General features: G+C 45.3%; 1 long non-coding RNA gene across 3 annotated transcripts; it reads right to left on the reverse strand.

Annotated features, from left to right (window-relative positions):
• Positions 1 to 1,130: 1,130 nt before the first annotated feature.
• LOC112920552 (uncharacterized) lies at positions 1,131 to 19,908 on the reverse strand. Of its 3 annotated transcripts, none has more exons than XR_003235088.2 (4): positions 19,700 to 19,908; positions 14,532 to 14,770; positions 8,633 to 9,076; positions 1,131 to 5,687 (listed from the first exon to the last, which is right to left on the reverse strand). It is a non-coding gene; the product is annotated as an uncharacterized lncRNA (long non-coding RNA). The 3 variants fall into 3 exon arrangements; XR_011995692.1 differs by having other exon boundaries at positions 1,131 to 4,476; positions 5,575 to 9,076; XR_011995691.1 differs by having other exon boundaries at positions 1,131 to 9,076.
• Between the last annotated feature and the right edge of the window lie 1,216 nt (positions 19,909 to 21,124).

Below are 21,124 nucleotides of genomic sequence, written 5' to 3' on the forward strand. Positions count from 1 at the left end.
ACGTGGTACGTACCTGGAGTCCTGATCTCATATTAGTCTCCAGGGTTTGATGATGCCCATTTCCCCAGAGGCAGGTTTGCTCTCAGTCTTTCTAACCAATTGGATTCTGAGCCTGCACGGTTGAGGAACAGTTTCTGGATCATAGATGACCCTTCTGTTAAATGTCTTGGGAAATAGCTTCTTGGCATGGCATGGGCTATGCCTCCCATCCCCATTAGAGATTCCTGCAAGGATATTACAAGTCACAGAGACAGCAGGAAGCCCCACGTGACATTACCATCTATGGACACATTCCTTTCTGGCATGTTCTTGCCAGAAGAGAAACATCATGTGGGATCTGGAGACGGATTGTTGATGATGTTTATAGACTGTGAACGTACATAAAGCCACCGTGTACTTAAAAATCATTAAAATGATAAATTTTGTGTTGTCCATACTTCACCACAAGAAAAAAGAAAGTCACAAGGGAGTGGGTGGAGCTTCTGCCTGGAAGGAATGTCTTAGATCATATACTGGGGCCACCTGGCTAAATCCTGTACCGTGTGGCTGTTAGCCCTTGTAGCTGAAATGGGAGGAATGACACAGAGATCAAGGACATGGATTTGGGGCTCAGAGAGTAGCACAGGAGAAAGAACAAGCCTTGTTGGAGAGGAGGGTGGTCAGATGCCCAAGAATCTTGCCCCGAACACTGGAGACATGCTCCCAAATTAATAGACCACTGGTTCATAGATCATTATTGAATAGGGAAGAATCACCAGGGGGGCGGGTGCAGCTCTTGGGCAGAGCCAGAGGCTGCACTTCTAAGTTCCCAGGTGATGCCCATGCCGCTGATTGGTGGAGCCTGCTGTCAGAAGCACCACTGTAGAGGTTCTATGGTTCTCCATGAAAGGCTGGTTGGTGCTTCCTCAGAAATAAACGCCCCGGTGACTTGGAACACTTGCAGGCAAACCGTGTTGGAGCTAATTAGACTTCTTGTCCTATGATGGCCTAAGGTCTGTAGATCTACAGATAAAAGTAATGTCTACACACCATTACTCATCCAGTGCCAACACAGATGGGATTCACTGTTCTAAAGTACCGATTTTATTATCATTCAAGTATGGTGAGGCCCACAGATCAGGAGACAATGGTCAATGGAACAATAATTTATTACTCAGGGTTTACAAGAGAAGGGAGCATGCCATGGGGTGGGGGGCACACAGGGAAGCACCGTGGTTTGTCAGGAGGCAGAGGGAGTGGAACAAGTGGGCAGGATGTGGGCAAGAGCCTTTACTGTGGTTTCAGTGGGATTTGATGGAAACATCAGGGGCTAGATTAAGAGCCAACCAGAAGGACGCAAGGGACTTTCGTAGTGAGCTGGTTTTCCCATCCACCGTTGGTGCCCACCTCACTCCCCGCTGTCTCCCACTTAGGTCTTCCCTCTGCCTAGGCTCACTCCCTTGGACATTAGAACCTAGTTATGTTCCCACCTTCAGAATTCTCTTTTGGGTGTGTTGAAAATAGGGGAGCAGTTGAGGAAGGCTGTTGTATTTAGAATTTTGGAATTTGTCAGATGTTTAGCAAACTCCCCTCTGACTATGGAAACTCTCTGTGGCATTGGCAGGACTCAGTGCCCTGCCACCTGCTATGGAAACCAAAGTGGAGAGATTGGGCTCCCATCCTGTCAGCCAGAGCCCAAGCAAGTTCCAGCCAAGTGCTTGAATTCTGAGCAAGTGACACAAGGATGCAAAGACAATTCGGAGACGAATCACAGCAGCAGCATGATGTCCTGGGCCAACGCGCTTACCTCACCATCTCTGTTGTGTGGCCTTGGCTGTGACCACCCTTGCCTGACCTCCCTTGGGCCCTGTCTAGTTTTAATCCTGGATCTTCAGATTTCCCATCGGTTCTGTGAATTTTCCTGTAGTCTGTCAACGAATTTCTTCTCTGTGTATGTTCCTGAGCTTTGCTTTCCTTTGCTGGCCACCGAGACCTCAGCTCATACAATCAGAGACAGCATGTCTGTGTATGTGCTATGCTGGCCACCAAGTTTCTTCACCAGACATAAAACAACACCAATTTATTATCCGACAGTTGGAGAGGTCAGATGTCTGAAATGGGCCCGACAGGCTAAAATCAAAGTGTCGGTTCCCTCTGAAGGCTCTAGGGGAGAATCTATTTCCTTGCCTTTTCTATCTGCTGGGGGCCACCTGTGTTCCTTGGGTCCTGGACCCTTTCTCCATATTCAAAGAGCATTGCTCCACCCTCACATCTCTTTTCTGACCCTGACCCTCCTGTTTCCCTCTCGGAAGGACCTTTGTGATTACATTGGCCAGTAGGGTAGTCCCGGATAATCTCCCCATCTGAAGTTCCTTCACTTAACCATATATGCAGAGTCCCTTTTCCTGTGTAAGGTAGCATGTTCCAGGGCTTCAGGAATTAGGACATGGACATTTTCCTGATTCTTTACTCAGGCTAATGAGCAACGGAAAGTCGACATAGAAGTGACTATAGCAACCCTGATGTAGGTCTTGTCAACTAGGACGTCAAGTAGGACTACAGACTTAGCACAGCAGCTGGAATCTCTGATTCCTCTTTCCAGGCTTCAGGGAAACCAGATGCAAGCATCCCCCCAAGATTTGCCTGCGAGACTGAAGGGGCCCCGGGACCCCAACATATGGACATGGGCACTAGTTCGCTGTTAATATGAGCTTGGGACACAGGCTAAGATACTGTGACTTGGAGAATGAGGAAATCAGCCAGTTTACAAAAATATACTTTCTGCTTAAAGAGGGGAACATATGTCAGAGAGAGTTAAGAGTTCAGGGAGGCATAAATGCTTCTCTTTTAGCTCTGCTTGTGGAAAACAGAAGCATTTCATGCAGACTACCTCCGTGAAGAGAATCATGGCAGGTAACCAAAGTTGAAGTAGATCATGAGGTTGTGGGTGTTTGAAAATTTAGAGAAGGATCTAGAGGAGGCACTCAATCAATGTTTATGACAGAAATGTATGTTTGGGTGAATGCATACAGGGGTATAAAATTGTGAACCAGGTTATATACCAGACACGGCTGCCTTTGTCTGTTGAGTGCCAGAGCCTCTGAGGAGGGACCCTGCCTCACTCACGTGGCTGACAGGAGCCATGGCTGGCTTCCCAACAACCATGCTGGCGTGTGGCTTGACTTGAAAGATGAGCTGGATCAGTCAAAGTCTTTTGAAAATTTGGAGCAGGGGTATCGAGACAGCAGATCAATAACTCATAGATGCTAGAGTTGGAAGAGCTTATGAATCTGGAATCAAATCATTATAGTTCAATCAAATCATTAGTTCAAGCTAAAGCTAAGAGGAGGTGGCCGGGAGACAGGGCACAACAAAACAACCAGACACCCTCATTTCTGCATGTGGAGTGTCTTTTCCTCTGTGAATTCTCACTTTGTGCTTGTTTCTGGTTTCTGGTTTCACATCATTTGAGTTTGCCTACAGATTTCCTTGCTGTAGTCCCGACCAAGCTCTCCGCTATTGCCATTCAAATACTACTGTTATTTGCCAAAACTTCTGTATTTCTTGGTTCAGTTTCTTGTCTGCTCTCCCTTTGTTGCTCAGCGGCATCTGGACCAGGCTGTGTGTCAGGCATCTGCCTCTGACACAATTAACTATGGAGAAGGGGTCGCACATTCTGTAGAGCTGCTCCTTACAGGGGTTCTGTGGTCAGGAGAAGTTAAGTAAAAAGGGAGAGTTTGGCCTCACAGACAAATTAACTGGAACTTTCATCATAACCCAATTAACAGGCTTACTCAGGGATTTCACTCTCTTTCAAACAGGAGGACTAAACTGTTGCAATTCTTTTTTTTTTTTTTTTAACTTTAATTGAAGCAATCTTTATACCCAGTGTGGGCTTGAACTCACAACCCAGAGATCAAGACCCATATGCTCTACCAAGAGCCCCAGCCAAGTGCCCCTAAACTATTGCAATTCCTATTTATTTATTTATTTATTTGTTTATTTATTTATTTATTTATTTATTTATTTATTTTGCAATTCCTTTTTTAAAAAAATATTTATTTATTCATTTGAGAGTGAATGAGAGAGGGTGCATGTGTGCAGGGGAGCAGGGGAGCAAGGGAGGGGGAGTGGGAGGGTAGGGCACTCCCAAGGGAAGAAAGAGAGAGAAGCAGATTCCCTGCCCAATGTGGAGCCTTCCTGGGGCTTGATCCTGAGACCACAAGCTCATGTCCTGGGCCGAAACAAAGAGTCAGACACTTAACCCACTGAGCCACCCAGGCACCTCTGAACTATTGCAATTCTTGAAGACACTACTGGCTGGTCCGTCCAAGTTTACTGGATTTGGAATTCCTTGGGATTTTGTCCAAGACTTCTGCCTCCTCTGTGCTTCCACCAAAACCTTCTCTCACGTTGAACTATGTATCATTCCACAGTTGCTGTGTTTCAGATTTGAGGTTTGATTTCTCTTTTCCCTTTTAGATGAAAATCATTCCACTGTAAAGAAATCAGAATATGACAGCATTGTCACCAAATTCTGGGTGGTGTTTGGAAATGACAGTTTAGCTCAGAAGCTATAGTAGATTGCAAGCTGCCTGCAAATTCTTCCCTTTGGGGACGTGGCATGGCCCTTTGGAGTGTGGCTTTGAAGCTCCTCCCTCCTATCGAGAGATAGAGTCTGTTTCTCTATCCTTGGCATCTAGACTTGGCCTTGTGACTTGCTTTGGCCCATGAGACACAAGCACATGTTATCCAAGCAGAAGTTTGAAAAGTCCTTGGGCATTGACAGTCACCTTCTCTTGCTGCTGAGTCCTTCTGGTATGACATGAACCATGGGCTTGCTTCTTTGAGGATGAGAAGCCATGTGGAGAAAGGCTCCTATCACCTTAGCTGTTGAAGCCAAGGCCCCAGACATATGAGGGAGACCACCCTGGTCCATGCAAGCCCCACAAAACCCATACAGTTAACCCACAGAATAGTACAAAATAATAAAGCTGCTAAGTTTGGGGGTGTTTTGTTATGTAGTTGAAGCTCCTTGACCCGGATGACTTCTGGGGTGGGGGTGGGGGGAACTCTAGCCTCCTACTTCTCTTCCAATCCTTTGGCTCCCCTTGGAGTCAAAGTCCCAGTCCCTAGAAGTCCAAAGTCAAGGTCCCAGTCCTTAGAAGGTCTACTACCTAGTGATCCAGTTGCCATCTTTAGACTTCACTGCTTCCAACTGTCCTCCAGAACCCATCAACCCAGTCTACTGGTGATTTTCCCATTGAGAAAGCCATGACTCTTTCTTGTGTGCTAATGGCCTTGGCACATTATGATATTCTGTGATTCCCCTTTCATCCAGTTATTGGCAGGAAGAAGGACAGGTATTGTTGGTAGAGAAAGAAGAGAGACTCGCTCTGTGTATATGACACACAGTGAAATCGGGAGTGGGAATGAGGACATGGTTGAAGCTGTGCAGGGTGGGTGAAAGGAGAGGGAGTGGAGGCTATATGCATCCATCCAAACCATGCCATGTTAGATGTAGTAGGGCACACTGGGCAGGCTCACTGGCTCGGCCATCAGACTGCTGGCTTTGAGTCCTCACTCAGCCATTACCTGCTGTGTCATCTTTGGCAAAAGTTGCTATTGGCCAGGATGTCAAGGAGCCCCGAAACTTCCAAGGTCAGTTAGCTATTGCTGCATAACAGAGCTCGCCAAAATGTAGCAGCCTGAAACAACAACATTTATTATTTTACATAATTTGCATCATCTTCGGCAAACCTGACCTCTCTGTATCGCAATTTCTTAATTTGTGAAATAGGAAAATGCCAGCAAGTACTTTGTGATGTCAACCCCTTGGAACGCTATGTAGCGCACCATCAAGGCTCTTATTACCACCCCCAGTTTCTAGTAGGTTTGTGCTTGAGTCACAGACCCACCTGACTGCCGAGGGGGTGAGGCTTGGTATCTAGCGAAGTCTAGCCTTACATCTGCAGTGAATCACTTTGAGGCCTCGGCTCCTGAGAGTCATGCTGTGAATCAGTTTTCTATTCTTGACAGCAGAGAGAAGATGCTATCTAATGGGATCACGAGACCCTTGGGAAGCGTATAGCAAGCTTACAGAAACTGATGCGGGCATTAGAGAACTAGCCAGTTGAGGAATCCTGTTGTCTCAGGTCTCTGAGAACTTGGTGGAAGCTTCAAGGTAAATGTTATTGGCCTGGTCTCTACCGTCAGCATGGGTGGGGCTGAGAGTTTCTCGCCAAGCCCACAGGGAGCCTCCTGGCTTTCCTCTTCAGGGTTCACTCCTGTCATCTAGACTCAGCCCCCGAGTTGTTTAAAAAAATAAAATTGAAAATTCAGTGTCTTGGTCACACTAGCCGCATTTCAATGCTCGACAGCTACATGTGGCTTGTGGCTACTCTGTTGAAAAGTGCAAGTAAAAAATATCCCCATTGTCACAGAAAGTCCTATCCGACAGTGTTCTTAGATCTAAGGCTTCATCTCTGATTCACACCCTGAGTTTAGCTGGCACGTGACAAGAAAAGGATCTCTCTGACATGCTGTGATGTAAGAGGCCTCTCCACCAAAAATATTTTCCTGACTTACAAGAGAAATTATCTGAGAGTTCATCATCCATTTCTTCAAAGTGCCTCTTTGTAAGCTTTAAATGAGATGCAAATATTTCAGCAGTACAGCATCACCGTCAACACCTTAGTTTATCTGCTTCTTTACTAGTCATTCAGCAAATATTTATTATGTACTCATTATATGTCAAAATGTCAGAGATATGTCCTATTTTTGTTCTGGAGATGCTTCAGAAACCAGCACAGAGTTCCTGCACTCACAGAGCTGAATATACACATAAACGAATACACGGATAACACTTCAGTTACTATGGAGAAAATAAAAGTAGGGTAGACGGATAGACTGTGAGGCACCACTGGGGAGTATGTACTATATAAATTGAGCAGTCAGAGGGGCTTCTCAATTAAGGTAGAACACGGGTGGACAAGGAAGCCCTGAGCATCTCTGGAGAAAAAGCAATCCAGCAAAGACAATAGCATATGCAAAGGTCCTGAGGTGGGATTATGCTCTGCACTATCAAATAACAGCACATGGCAAGGTGGAGCCACATGAGTGAAGGAGAGAAAGGGAGGCGATGAGGAGAAAAGAGTGACAAGGAAAGGTAGCCAGGGCCAGATTTGCAGGAACTCGTAAGTCATTGTAAGCATTTTGCTTTTACTTTGAAACAAGCCAAGGGAGGGCTTGGGCAGACATGACCTGACTTTGATTTAAAAATTTTTTAAAAGATTTTTATGTATTTATTCACTACAGACACAGAGAAAGAGAAAGGCAGAGACACAGGCAGAGGGAGAAGCAGGCTCCATGCAGGGAGCCCAACGTGGGACTCGATCCTGGGTCTCCAGGATCACACCCTGGGCTGAAGGCAGCGCCAAACCAGCCCCACCGGGGCTGCCCATGACTTTAATTTTTAAACGTATCAATCAGTAATGATAATAGACAACAGGGAAGGCATTAGCCACATGTGGCTACTGAGCATTTGAAATGCTGCTAGGATGACTGAAGACATGAGTCCAGGGGCATGAGCAGAAGTGAAGTGGGGGGACCAGCAAGGAGACTATTGTATGAATCCAGGTGTGATATGATGGACCAAACTGGCAGTGATGGAGACGGGGGCAGGGGCTTGTCTGTTTCTGGATATATTTTGAAAATAGACACAAGGGGATTTTCTGGTGGATGGATTGTGGGGTGTGAGAGCAGGGATTGGCAATTTTGATTATAAGAGGAAGAGGATCCTTTTAAAACAGAGGCCAACCTCTGTGATATACTCCGTCGGGGGCAGGCCAGCCAGAGAGTAACACAAGAGAATTGGTGCCCAGGCTCAGGAGATGGAAGGTGGAGTGTGGAGGCTGCTAGAAGGTGGGAGAGCAAATAAAACACGCTTGGCCGCTGGTAGCAGGACAATCAAGTTTCAACACTGGCCTTCTAAGATTGATTTTTAGAGAGAGTGAGAGAACGTGCAAGCAAGCAGCAGGGAGGAGGGAGAGGGAGAGAGAAGCATAAGCAGATTCCCCACTGATCCCCAGACCCTGAGATCATTGACCTGAGCAGAAACCAAGACTGGGATGCTTAACCGACTGCACCCTTCGGGTGCCCCTCCATGCTGGCCTTCCAGTGGGACGGTTATGCACGTGAGGCGTTGGGTTAGGGTTCCAACTCTAACACTTCCTGGCTGTGTGTCCCCAGGTAAGTTCCTTAGCCTTTCTGAGCTTCTGTCTTTTTATCTGCAAAATGGGGATGAGGAACTACCTCACAGAGGTTTTGTGAGGGGGGATCTCTCCATGGGTGACCCATTTCCATTTCCCACCTACTTGATTCACTCATCTTTACCACAAGTACTATGGATACCATGTTTTCAGAGCATCTGAGGAGGGGCAGAGTTTGTCTGCTTTGGAATTATCAATTAATAAATAATAATTATCAGCTTAATAGTCTAGTGTGATGTCTGGGAGATCAGCCCTTCCACGTGTCACCCACAGAGAGACACCAGCATAAGGCAGTACCATTTTCTGGTGTTCGGGCACTGAATGAGGCATTGGACATCGGAGTTGCAATTGCTTCAACTTCTAAGTCAGGATAAGACCATTACCTCATGCTGTCGCGTCGAGGATAAAATGAGATGACGTTTGTAAGGTGATTATTTATGGGTGCTTCACAGAAGGCAGCTGTCATTGTCAGAGTGCAAGAAGCCATGGGGTGTCAGACTGATACCACCCCGCTGGGGCTTCCCCGAGCGGTGATGACTCAAGCCTTCCGTCCTGTGTTACACAACTCCAGTGACTGACTCACTCTCACCTTTCCCAGGCCTGCCAAAGCTCGAGCTGAGAAACCAGGTTTAGCAACTACCAGGACTGAGAGAGAGGGCCAGGATCCCGGGGTCCCACCTAGGAACACAACAGTGCCCTTCAGGGGCTGGAAGGCCTGTGGGATGAGGAGAGAGGCTGGGCCTGGGGTGGAGGGCTCTTCCCGGCTGCCGCTCAGGAGGCTAGTGAATCTCTTAAGTGGGTTGAAGTTCCCTTCTCCACTGGACATCCTAGAAAACATGAGAAAACTATTAGAAGTGTGGGGGAAAGAGCTAGGTCCTAAAAATGGTCTCCCTGCCCTCTTTCCCAAACGTACTTCAAACACCAGCTGCAGACACCAGGAAATGTCTTACTGCTCCCCAAACTCACTAAACACAAGCTCTTGTTCCATGCTCACCACCCTCTCTCCCCATCATCTTTCTTCCTGCACATCCACGGAGGCCCAGTTCACGTTTTCTCCGGTGTGAAGCCTTTTCTGACTCCCCTGTGGCCACTTCTTCCTACTCTGTTTCAAAAGCACTTTATACTTCCATTCTTCCACACACCACAGGTTACACTATTTGTGCTAACAATCAGGATCATCCCGTGACCTCCTTGGGGCTGTATCTCTAGCACAATGCTGAGCACATAAAAAACTTCTTTATTGGGGGCACCTGGGTGGCCCAGTGGTTGAGCATCTGCTTTTGGCTCAGGTCGTGATCCCCAGGGTCCTGGGATCGAGTCCCACATCACACTCCCTGCAGGGAACCTGCTTCTCTCTCTGCCTGTGTCTCTGACTCTCTCTCTCTCTCTCTTATGAATAAATAAATAAAATATTTTTTAAAAATGTTGTCACAGAAATTAAAGAATTGGCATTTTAAGGTGGACACTGTTGGGAAAACATTACATTAATTTCAATGTTTTGACAGAATGTAAAATAAAGAGGTAAGAAGTACTTGTCTAGAACTTTTCACATTATGCAGCGCTCTGTGAACTAAGCATTACTGTACCTTTCCCCCTAAGTACACAACGTGTGGTTTGCTACACAGCAACTAGTCTGGAGGCTTACATTTTTACTTGTAGATACATTTTCACTTTGATAAAGATTTTTGGAAAGGAAAACTACTTAGAAAGCACTTGAAATTGTTTGAAATGCTTAAACATTTATGAAATCTTCCTGAAACATGCTCAAACTACCAAATGACTGGCTTCCAGAACAGTCATTTAGAAATAGGGAAGATTTTACATAAAGATGTATAGAAACATCGCCAAAATGTGCAGAACAGGCATGACAGTTAAACATGGGTTAGAAATTTTTAAAAAAATACGAAAGACAAAAATGGTCAAAGATGCCATTCAAAAAGGTGCACAAATTTACCCTAGACTTCATTCACCAAGAATCTGAGTAAAAGACAAAAGTGAAAACTCAACATTTCTGAAGGAAAAGAAATCCTTAAACCCCTCCATGGTGGCTTCAGCCTCCATTTGTATTAAAATGGTCAAGAGGAAATAAAATAAAATTAAATTAAAATAAAATAAAATAATAAAATAGAATAAAATAAAATGAAATAAAATAAAATTAAATTAAAAAGGTCAAGAGGCCCTATTAGGTCCAAGTGTTGGCCCTTTCTGGACACTGAGTTCGAGCATCATCCAGCATTGCTTGCTGAGTCAGCCTGACTCACTTCACTAAAGCCCTGTCACCTTTGTGAGCTGACTTCCATCCTCTGCCTTCCTCCGGGGAGAGAACTCCTTGTAATCTGCCTATTTTAGGGGCGCCTGGGTGGCTCAGGGCTTGAGCGTCTGCCTTTGGCTCAGGTCGTGATCCCGGGGTCCAGGATCGAGTCCCACATCGGGATCCCCAAAGAGACCCTCCTCATCCCTCTGCCTGTGTCTCTGCCTCTCTCTGTGTGTCTCTCATGAATAAATAAATAAAATCTTTTTTTTAAAACCTGCCTATTCTAGTTAATAAATCTTTTTCCTCTGGATGCTTCACCTGATTTAAAAACAAATCCCACTTCCCCAGAGTATCTTGTTTGGCACCTAGCTCCCCTAAGGCTCCTTTCTCTTTTGTGGGCCAGTGTTGTTTAATCCACCTTGCATGGTGTTGCCATTGTCTTCTAAGCCTGGGTGCATTTAGGGTATGTGCTTTGCACCCAAAACAGGGTCTCCGTAATAGGGTTAGACGAGTGCTGGTCACGCCTGGATGTGATTTAGTTCCGGTATGCCATAAGACCTCCCACATCCTTCCTGGTTTCAGAGTGGGGATGTTCCCAAGGAACTCAGAGGGACAGAGTGATGCCCTCTGCTTTAATCCCTTCAGAGACCCATTGTTTATCCTGATTCATGCTCTTGGTTCTCCACCCACGAGAACAAGGACGGTATGCATTTGGGCAGGGCACACTGGGGCAAGCTGGACATGCTGCCACTATATTTGTTCATTATCATCAAAGACCTTTCTAAAGTCTTTGACCATCAAAGTTTATAGTTACATAGTGATCAGTCTGCTGAGAGCCATACATCACACAGTTTAAAGTCCCAGAAGGAAGCAATTCTTGGAAATTCCTTTTCCAATGATATTCTTTGTAGCAGATGTAGCCTAAAAACTAGGAGTCCAAAAAACGCAAGCACATGCTTAGAGTTGCATTTAGTCATTAACCATGGGCCCAGTTCATCATATCCTATGACCAGAATGTCATCCCGAGGGATGCCACTCAGGTTTGCAGGCCGCTAGTCACCCTTGCCACGTTCCAAAGTAGAACTGGTCTTGGCAAACACAGCCTCGCTCTTCCAGGCATCTGGTATACTTGCGCTAGGAGATATTATTCTTTTGCTCTGAGCCTCTCTTGAAATAATACATCATGTCGGATTTCCCTCATTGCATAACCCACTTACTCATTCCCTTGCTCTCACCTCTAATTTCTTCTTCTCTGCCTTTGCCATATATTTTTACCCAGACTTGCACCTTTGGAGGGGACATTCAATTCAGCCACTATACTGGTCCAGATTGCTGGCAGCAATGCTAGTCTGGGAAATGCATCCCCTCCATCCCCTCCCATTCATATAGGGTAGGTGACACAGGTGCAGAACTAGAGGGCTGTCCTCACCACTAGGCAACACAGAGGCATTCACTGTGAATCCCAAGTCTGCCAGATGGGGTGATAGCCCAATCCACCCTACCAGGCCCTTAGGAATTCTGGTGTAAAGATTTAAAAGTGTAGTTACAGGGGATCCCTGGGTGGCGCAGCGGTTTGGCGCCTGCCTTTGCCCCAGGGCGCGATCCTGGAGACCCGGGATCGAATCCCACATCCCGCTCCCTGCATGGGGCCTGCTTCTCTCTCTGCCTGTGTCTCTGCCTCTCTCTCTCTCTCATAAATAAATGAAAATTTAAAAAAAGTGTAGTTACAGTTTCTTGCTTAAGAATCATCCTCGGGAGAAAAATGAGTGGGAAATATCAGAAAGGGAGACAGAACATGAAAGATTTCTAACTCTGGGAAATGAACTAGGGGTGGTGGAAGGGGAGGTGGGCGGGGGTTGGGGGTGACTGGGTGACGGGCACTGAGGTGGGCACTTGGTGGGATGAGCAGTGGTTGTTATTCTATATGTTGGCAAATCGAACACCAATAAAAAATAAATTTATAAAAAAAAGATAAATAACCTCATTTAAAAAAAAAAAAAGAATCATCCTTGGTTCTGATACCTTCAGTGGCATCCCTAGTCCTGGGGTCACCACATCAGGTAGGAAAAAATAAAGTTGAGCTGGTGAGGGAAAATTATACAGATGTACCAGCATCCTCCCTCTACCCCCCTCATCTCCCCTGTTCCCAACACCATTTTATACAGTACATGTTCCAATTCTCTATTAAACTATTACTCTAAGGAGGATGTGCAACCTGATTTGTCCATTTGATAATAGGCACTGTTGGGCATTATGGGCCGTAAAGTACATCCCTTGGTCTGAAGAAATGTAATTTGGCCTCCCAAATTGATACATTATTGTCCGTTCCAAATTTTTAATAGTGTTTTGAGCATTTGCATCTAGCATTGGGTATGCAAAGCTAGTCCAGGATAAGTATCTATTCCTGTTAGGACCCATTTATTAGTCCCCAGGGCTACTGGCATCAGTCCAGGGGAGCCCACTTGCCAGCTATGCGTGGGGCCTTCCTCCTGGGAATCTTCCCCATGGCCATCTGCAGTCTCTGTTTCTCTTGCTGAGAGACAAAGCCGTTCTTGTTGTTATTTTGTGCCTCTGAGGATGCACGAAGGCTATATCCAACGTCAGGGCATCTCTGCATTGTTGTGTCATACCCGATGTCTGTGAGTGTTATGGACCCAGGCACCCACCGCGAGGGAGGACAGCACAAGGTCCTCTTGGTGGAGCCACTCACCTGGACCTGGGACAGGGTTCTTCTTGTGGGCCTCCACTCGTCCTGTTTTAAACATGCCCCTTGGAGTACTGTCATCAAGACAATGGCATAGGAGAACCCCGCCTCTGGCCTCCCGTAAAGATTAACAGTTAGACAGCTATCCACAGACAAAAACAGAGAGCTTGGAATCCATTTAGCACCACTTAAGAAAAATAAATAAAATAAAATACTGTGTCTAACATTAAAAAAAAAGAAGAAGAAACCTTAGCAACATGATAGGACAAAAAAACCTGAGAATAACCTAAAAAAAAAAAAAAAAAAAAAAGAAGAAGAAGAAGACAGCATCCTTTAAGTTGCATCATTCCCCCACCCCCACCCCAGCAGGTGTTGCTCAGTGTGCCATGAAGGAGGAGTTAGAATGAGTTTCCCTCACCAGAAGAGGGAGAGCAAGGTGAGTGACCGGCCTCCCCAGGCTTGTAGGGCACTGCATGACAGTCTCCTTCTGATTTCACCCTACCCAGAGTGGCCAAGCGGAGACATACAGAGATGGCTAGGAACGAGGAAGAAAAGCGATGGGTACCAATAACAGCTGCACAGTGGGAGCAACTGGGTCCAGTGACCCGCTGTGCAGTCCTAGCTAGTGCTTCTGGCCATTGAAGAAATAACCGGTGGCCAGCACAGCTGCCTGTGGACCCCTGCAGATTTCACCAGCTGGTGCAGCCTCCTGTGTCCCTGTCCACCCCTCCCTCCTCCTACCACAGCAGGAGGCGGGCTTTGATGGAGCCCTTGACAGAGCCCCCGTTGCATGTACTAGCCTCAGGGGAGACTGTGTAATCCTGGGAGAATGGACCCAATAGCCGGGACCCCCACTACTTCTCATGGAGCCCAATCAGGTTCTGTCTTCTGTCTTTAACCTGTACCACTTGGTTCACATGCAACTAGACCCTTCAGCCAAGCACTCGAATGTCCCCGGCCTGACTCCCAGCACCAGCCTTCACTGCTGTTCATGGGTAGCAAGACCCAGCAGCCACAGTGGTATGTGCCGAGATCCAGAGCCCTTGTAGGAGCCAGTGCACTCGCAGGTGTGCCTGGCCTTCACTGCCCGCACCAGCCCTCACCATTATGTATCTGTAATCAGCCCCTGCCACTACATGGGCACCTGAAACTAGCCCTTGCAACTGAGTGTGTCCCTACTACTGGCTCTGGCCACCATCACTGCATGCCCTGGTTTCTACCTGAGGACCCCAACAGCCATTCCAACCACTGCAGGACCATCCACCCCTGCAACACACACACACACACACACACACACACACACACACACACACATAGCACTTACCAAGGACCATAGAGTTTTCAATGCTATGGATCCCAGTGACCTGAGTAGAGGTGACATCATGCCCTCACGCTCCACAAGTCACCCACATGCCTCTGCACTTGTCTCCTTGCATAACTCGACTTGGGGTCACAATGTACTCCAGTGTGCCAATGCGCACAAATGAAAATCTTCTTTTACTGAAATTAGTCCATAAAGTCTAGAGGAGATGACCGCTTCTTCAAATGGGTAGACACACAAAGCTGCAAGAGATAGGGAAAGAGGCAAGATGGTTGAAGAATAGGGGGCTTTGTTTCATCTACTCCCCCAAATTTAGCTGGATAACTTTCAAACCATCCTGGATACCTATGAATTCAACCAGAGTGTAACATGAGAACCCCAATATCTTGCTTTCAACAATGGATGGATCATCCAGAGAGAAAATCAACAAAGAAATATTGAACTTGCACCACACTTTAGACCAAATGGATCTAACAGGTATGTGCTGAACCTTCCATTCAACATCAGCAGAATACACATTCTTCTTGAATCCGTATGGAAGATTCTTCAGGACAGACCATATTACAGGTCATAAAACAAGTCTCAGCATATTTAAGAAGACTGAAATCATACCAAGTATCTCTTCTGAGCACACTGGGATGAAACTAGAAATCAATAAAGGAAGGAAATCAGAAAATTCACAAATATGTGTAAATTAAATAACACAATCTTGAATCAATGGGTCAAAGGGGAAAAAATCAAAAGGGAAATTTACAAAATCTCTTGAAACAGACAAAAATGGAAATATAACACCAAAACGTGGTGTGCTGCAAAAAGTAGTTATAAAGGGACATTTCTAGTGATAAATGCATACACTAAGAAAAAAGAAAGATTTCAAATAAACAACCTAAATAAATTTACACCTCAAGAAACAGAAGAAGAATAAGAAGAAAAAGAAGAAGAAGAAGAAGAAGAAGAAGAAGAAGAAGAAGAAGAAGAAGAAGACCAAACTAAGTCCAAAATTTGCAGAAGGAAAGAAATAACAAAGACCAGAGCAGAAATAAATGAAATAGAGGTCAGAAGAACAATAGAAAAGACCAACAAAACTAAGAACTGGCTTTTCCAAAAGGTGAACAAATTGAGAAATCTTTAACAAGACAGAAAAAAGGAGAGCACACTCAAGTAAATAAAATTAGAAATGAAAGAGAAAATATTACCACTGATACTACAGAAATACAAAAGATCATAGGAGACTACTATGGACAATTATATGCTAACAAATTGGATAATCTATAAAAAATGGATACATTCCAAGAAACATACAATTTACCAAGATTGAATCACAAAGAAATGGAAAAATCAAAAGAAACCAATAATGAGTAAGAGGACTGAATCAGAAATCAACCTCCCAACAAAGAAAAGTCCGAGACCAGGCAGTTTCACTGGTGAATTTTATCAAACATTTAAAACATAAATGCAAATCCTTCTCAAACTGTTGCAACAATTGAAGAGGAGGGAACGCTCCCAAGCCCATTTTATGAAGCCAGCATTACCTCGAATACCAGAACCAAACAGAGATACTACCAGATAACCTCAGACTGGTGTCTATAAATGGTGAATATAAATGCAAAAATTCTCAACAAAATGTTAGCAAACCAAATTAGCAGCACATGAAAAGGATCATACATCATAATCAAGTAGGATTTGCCCCTGGGTTATAAGGATGGTTCAACGTATGTGATACATCATATTGACAAAATGAAGGATAAGAATTATATGATCACCTCAGTAAATCTGAAAAAAACACCACATCCTTTCATGATAAAAATACTCTGCAAATTGGGTATATATGGAAGGTAACATAATAATGGCCACATATGATAAGCCCACAGCTAATGTCACACCCAATGGTAAAAGATTGAAAGCTTCCTCCGGAAGATCAGTAACAAGTAAGGGTGCCCACTCTCATCACTCCTCTCCAACAAAGAACTGGAAGTCTTAGCCAGAGCAATTAGGCAGGAAAAGGAAATTTTGAACTATCCAAATCAAGGGGCACCTGGATGGCTCAGTCGGTTAAGTGTCTGACTCCTGATTTCGGCTCAGATCATGATCTCAGGGTTGTGAGATCTCAGGGTCATGATCTCAGGGTCTGCCCTGAGTGTGGAGTCTGCTTAAGATGATCTTGCTCCCTCCCCATCTGCATCTCACCCAGCCCTACTCACACACTCTCTTTAAAAAAAAATTTAGGGGTTGCCCGAGTGGCTCAGGGGTTTAAGGCCACCTTAAGCCCAGGGCCTGATCCTGGAGACCCGGGATCGAGTCCCACGTTGGGCTCCCTGCATGGAACGGGCTTCTCCCTCTGCCTATGTCTCTGCCTCTCTCTTGCTCTGTCTCTGTGTCTGTCATGAATAAATAAATAAAATCTTAAAAAAAATGTTCTTTAAAAATTTTTTTTAAAAAAATGGACAGAGGAACAGAATATACATTTTTCCAAAGAAGTATGCAAATGGTCAACAGCTACAAAAAAAGTGCTCTATATCACTAATCATCAGGGAATTGCAAATCCAAGCCACTGTTAGATATCATCTCACACCTGTTAGAATGAGTATTATCAAAAAGACAAGCAATGATAGGTGTCGGTGAGGATATGGAAAAAAGGGAATCCTTGTGCACTATTGGTGGGAATGCAAACTGGTGCAGCCACTGTGGAGAATAGCATGGAGGTGCTTCAAAAAATTAAAAATAAAACTACCAAATGATTCACCAATCCCACTTGTAGGTATATATTCAAAGGAAATGAAAACAGGATCTCAAAGAAATATCTGCATTCCCACGTTCATTGCAGTATTATTGACAATAGTTAAAATATGGAGATAACTTAAGGTCCATCGATGGATAAATGGATGAAAAAGATGTTATATAGGGGACCCAGGGTGATTCAGTCAGTTAAGTGTCTGACTCTTGATTTCAGCTCAGATCATGGTCTCAGGGTCCTGGGATTGAGCCCTGCCTAGGGCTCTGTGCTCAGCGGGGAGTCTGCTTGAGATTTTCCCTCTCTCTCTTCCTCTTCCCCCTCTTTCCCTCTCTCAAATAAATAAGATCTTTTAAAAATGTTATATATATAAATATATATAAGTGTATATATAGATATACACACATGTATATATGCACGTGTATGTGTGGGTGTGTATGAGTACTGCTCAGCCACGAGAAAGAAGGAAATCCTGCCATTTGCAACAACATGGATGGAATTTGAGGGCATTATGCTGAGTCAGACAGGGAAAGATGACTACTATATGATCTCATTCATATGTGGAATCTAAACAAGCCAAATTCTTAAAAACAAAGAATGGTGGTTGCCAGGGGTTGGGGGTATAGAAAATAGGGTGATGTTGGACAAAGGGTAAAAATTTCCAGTTATGAGATAGGTAAGTTCTGGAGAGCTAATGAAAAGCAGGGTGATTACAGTTAATGATACTGAATTATATGCTTGAAAATTGCTATGAGAATAGATCTGGAATGTTCTCACCAAAAAAGAAATGGTAATTATCTGACGTGATGGAGGCACTAGCTGACGCTAGTGCAATGATCCTCTTGTAGTGTGTATCAAAATGACACTTAGTACATGTTAAATGACACAGTCTTAGACGTCAATGATATATCAGTAAATCCTTGGGCCCTCATTCTGCACCACATTTTACCATTCCCTGGCATCCTCTCCCCAAACCCCAATCAGAGCTGACTGGCTGTGGACTAACTTGTGGCTTTTACAGCTTCCCTCGAAAAGATGAGTGGATTGGTTTATTTGCTTTTGTAGCAATCTTTATGTTAGAGATTTTTCCAAATATCTGGTGATTTAGGGTTATCTGCTTATTTTTCTTTTAAGATTTACTTATTTATTTCAGAGAAAGAGAGAGAGCATGGACAAACAGGGAGACAGGGAGGGGCAGAGGGGGAGGGAAAGAAGCAGACTCCCAGCTGGGCAGGGAGCCCTATTGGGGGGGGCTTCATCCCAGGACCACAGGTTCAGGTCCTGAGCTGAAATCAAGAGTCAGAGTCTTAACTGAATGAGCCTCCCAGATGCCCCTGCTCATATTTTTAAAAGTAAGTGACTAAAAGTTACAACTCACCCCCACACGCAGAGCAAAGAAATGCCAGATTCGAGGCAGTTAAAAGAGGTTTAGATTAACTTGCTTAATGCCAATTCCTCTAAAAACAATCCACTGAAAAACCCATTGATTCAATAATCCCTTGTATCCTTGTAACAAGGATAATGCTTAAAAAGATTCTAATTGTATTCTGGTTGTTTTATTTATTTATTTATTTTTTATCTTTCTGCGCAGATGATTTATTTTCCTCCTGTCAACCCAAGGCACCCATTTCCTGGTATTAGACTAGCATCTGTTCCTGAGGGATTAGAAGAAGAAATAATGAAGCATTTTCCAGTTTCTGACACGCAAAATGGGATTTTGCAGCAAAACAGCAGGCTGGAGAGCCAGATTTTATGTGAGAGATTTTTCCAAATCCCCCTCGTCTCCATTTAGTAGAATCTACTCTGAATGCATGGAGCAAACATACACTATGACATTGGAGTCAGGAAAGAGGATGACCTCATGCAGCCAGGAGCCTGCCCTCTGACTCTGGAATGATGAGAAATAGGAGAAAGAGAGAGAGAAAGAGAGAGAAGAAGGAGGTGAGCCACTCTGTTAGGCAGGGATCCCAGACCTCCCTTCTCTGACTTTGGGCCTGAATTGGGGGGGGGGCACGGCTCTAATGCAGTAAGTATGGGCAATACCACAGGCCAAAGGGGCTCTTGCCATCGAGCCCTTCTGCAACTCTCCTTCCTAATTGCTCTCTCCCCACAGCCTGCCTCTGTCACACAACACCCCGTGTCACCAGATACTGTCCATCAGGACTCACGGCACAAAGACACCCCCTCCCCCAGACACCCCTCCACCTCCAAACACACACACATGCACACACACACACAGAGCTTTCCTGTGTCATAACAAACTCCTAACCAAAGAAACAAAGAAGGAAGCTCTGGGAAAAAGAGGTGTCTGGCCCCCCCAAAGATAGTCTCCTGAGAGCCCACTGATGCTGCTCAGCTAGTTCCGCATAAAGCAGATTAAAGGAATGTTTGTGCCATCGAGACCCTATGAGGATTGGGGGGTTGGCTCCCCATCACTTACGTGCCTCTCCCAATTCCTCCTTCTCCATGCAGAGTCGCAGTAGATGGCAGAGACTCAGCTGAAGCCTGCAAATGAGCCTGCGGCCTGCAATTTTCACAACCAGTCGTTACTTCGTGGCTAATGCAGCTTCGAAGCATCGCTAAGCAGAGAGATGCTAGAGTGCAGTTCCTTGCCCCTCTCTCTTCCTACCCCCTCTCTCTTTTTCCTAGTTACTTTTTAGAGTCTACAGGACAGTGGGAGCCTAACATCAGTGGGCTCCTGGCCCCAAGTTGCAGAACTACCTCCAGTCCTAAACATACGAGAAGCTTGTTTTCCCTTTGTGTCACGCCAGTTATGCTTCCCAGACGGTCACCCCAGCTGCCGGGGTGGAGGGGGGTGGATTTAAAACAAACTACGGGCAACAAGTGCTGCTGTCCAGTCCTTTCCCTGGGGGACTAACCTCTGTTTATCTTGAGAACGTGCATGCAACGGGTTGTCTGCTTGGTGATACGAAAGGGTCCTTGTAGTCTTGCAGTGGGTTTGGGGACACACATGTGCTGAAGTAGCCAATGCTAAGTGTTTTCCTTTCCTACTAACTTTGTGGAGAGGTTTTCTGGGTTGGGGGAAGATTTTATTATAATTAAATTATAATTAATTCTATTCCCGGGACAGAACACCATCCCTGGGGTTTCTGACTACCCTTGAAAGCTTGATAGGAGTGACCTGTGACCTCCTTTGGGTCAGCCCCCCCCCCCATACACACACACTTGCCCGGTGCCCTCGATCACAGTCTCACACCAGCTCTCAGAGGCCTAGGCCTTCCCAATCATCCATGGCCCCACTTGCTCCCTCCTTCCAGTTAGTTGCCAAGTGCTGGGCCCACTCCACACGCAGCCCATCTTCCCCGGCTGCTCCCCTCTTCTTCCCTTCTGCTGCCACTTCTGAAACCAGGATCCTTCCCACCTTCCTCTTGCTCTCACAGCACATGTCTCTTCATTCATACAGCAAATGTTTGTTGAAGACCTACTATGTGCCAGACACAGAGCAGATCCTTGGGCTCATGGAGTTTACTTTTGGGGAGAAGGGAGACGAAAAAGCAAGCAACACACACAGAGAGCTAAGTTGTGGTACTTTAGGAGATGCCAAGGGCCGTGGAGAGGAAGGCAAGACTGAGTACACTGAGAGGGATATCCCCATAGAAGGAGCAGGCTACCATTTTGTGAGGTGGTCAAGATGCACCTCATTGAGAAGGTGACATTGCGGCAAAGTCGCATGGGAGGGAAGCAAGATAGCCACACAAATCCACAGGGATGAGCATCCCAAATGGACAGAACCACAAGCCTTGGGCTCATTTCAACAGAAATAAAGCCAATATTTTACAACTCGAGCTGGGTTTGTTGCCTGCCAGAGGCTTTGAATGTGAGACCAGCTTTCTTTGTAAAAATA

The sequence above is a fragment of the Vulpes vulpes genome, chromosome 12 (genome assembly GCF_048418805.1).
Source record: "Vulpes vulpes isolate BD-2025 chromosome 12, VulVul3, whole genome shotgun sequence".
Lineage (NCBI taxonomy): Eukaryota > Metazoa > Chordata > Mammalia > Carnivora > Canidae > Vulpes > Vulpes vulpes.